Here is a 2,229-nt window from a genome sequence, read left to right as displayed (position 1 = left end):
CACGTGTTCACCACACAGAGAGAGAAGAGAAAAAACAAACCAAAGGAAAGAAAAGATACAGGACCTATAAATGGCACCCTCCAACCAACTGCGTGATACTCTTAGAAAACATTTTAATCCATTTGTTCATATTTAGAGAAGAGAAACTGACGCAGCATTATCTCTCTAATCACAAAACCCTAGCCGAACAAAACAATCATGAACAGAATGGGAAGGGGCTTATTTACTTTTACCAACTTTTCTGTGTCTGCCCATTATACTACCGCAAACCCTGAGACGAACTTGAAGTTGGCAGCATAGAGGGTTGGTAAAAATAGTATAATATTAGGGAGTTTAGTCCTTCGTAAAGTGGTATCAACAGCCCACAGTCAAGGGAGATGATTCTGTCATGACTGTATGAAGAATTACAATACGATGAGTTATTTCCCTTATTCCAAACCATGTGAGGCAGCGTGGAGGAATCAGGCTGTCGTTAATTTTTGGACATGTAGAGTTATTGGTATCATCTTAAAGCTTGTTCACCTGTCTTTATTCGGATTTTAAAAAGTATCCATTTACCTAGAATACAAGTTGATATACTTGCAATTGAAGGAGGTGGGGGTCACCTGTTTTCAGAGGTAAAATTAGTGAGAAAATAGTCGCCAAAGATTAGTTATTTTCTTAGCTTAAGAGCCTGTGGTAACTAAAAATTTACATTTTTTGTGCCTTTAATCAACGTTTTTCAAAAAAATCAACACAGAAATTAGTTCTTTAATGGGCATGAAAGGTGTTGAACCAAAAAACAAAAATTTTTATAAAAATTCACAAACCTGCGGAAAAATGCAGGTTTCTTCACTTTATTTTGACGAGAGCCTGATTCCACAGCGCTGCCTCACATATTATTATAGTGAGTCCGCTTAAACCGAAATGTGCACAACTGCCTGATTTTCTTCCATTTAGCAGGGCTTTTGGTTCAGAGAGGGTTGCTAAAAAAGCAATGATTGTCAAAAGTGTACACTTGTGTATGTCATGCTTACCGTAAGTCTCACATTTTGAAAGATTCCTTTTTTTCATGTATCTCTTTTACTGACTGCAATTTGAGCTTCAGGCTGTATGTTATGCACTTTCATTTCAACATTGTTAGCTTGCTTAACCTGTCAACCAGTTACACAGAACAGACCAAAGAGTAGAAGATAATGAAATGAGAAAGAAAGCCCAATGCCACTGACGTCATGAAGCCCATCATGAGATGTAGCATGCTCATGTGTAGAACCTATGTGAACCAGCTTCAGTAGAGACAATAGGTCATGACCAACAGATGGTCAGGCTCCAGACATAACATTCTTTATCCTTGCATCAGTAGGCTTATACACAGGGTGCGGACCTACTGAAGTGTGAGAAAAACATAGGCCTGTCCCAGGGGTTATATGCACTCCGCATAATTTTACAAAACTTGATCATATTTTGATTAATTTCTGATTATTTTCCTTTATCATTCTTTGTTAAAATTAACAGAATCGCATAATTTCACATTTTTGGGCTCAATTTACATAATTTCAGAATTTTTTTTTGGCATAAAACTGCAGGGACAGATAGGCAAACAGTCCATTGGCGATGCCTCTCTCTAGCCCTCAATCAACGGACGCACTTGCCTCCTCGTGTCTCTTTCTTGTGTTTCATTATCTTGAAGCTTGTATTACTTGATATGATAATCTGCGTGTCTTAACAGCGGCTAATGCAATAAAGAATTAGATGACATAAGCTTCGAAATTCTTCTCAATATAAAAATGGGAGCATTTTGCCTAATTGAGAGTTTTCTTGCAGACAAAGAAGAAAAAAAGTCCTGGATTTTATTTTCTTTCAGTTTACCGCTGTTTTCGGAAAAACAGCGAACAGTTGAAGCGGACTCTGCTATTTGGAATGACCGCTAGCTTGCAGAGTCATGTGTGGGAAAAAGGCGAACTATCACTGCTTAGTTGCCAAGTGGGTAGTGGGTGGGTGCCACATGCCATATGTGCAGTGTAGCCTTCCTCTGACGGTTAATCCACTGGTGGTGTTGTACGCCAAATTTACATTAGTAGTTAAATAAGGACTGTACAACTAAGGCAGTTGGCGGATGGTGGTTTAAAGTGTCAAATGGTATGATTAAATGAGTATTCTTCTTTGTGCATTAGCAAAACTTGGCAGTAAGAAAGGATGTGGTATAATGAGGAGGGTGAGTTGGGGGGTGGTGCGTGTTGGTTTTGGGTA

This window comes from Aplysia californica, unplaced genomic scaffold (assembly GCF_000002075.1).
Source record: "Aplysia californica isolate F4 #8 unplaced genomic scaffold, AplCal3.0 scaffold00091, whole genome shotgun sequence".
Lineage (NCBI taxonomy): Eukaryota > Metazoa > Mollusca > Gastropoda > Aplysiida > Aplysiidae > Aplysia > Aplysia californica.
This window is presented reverse-complemented; position numbering follows the sequence as displayed.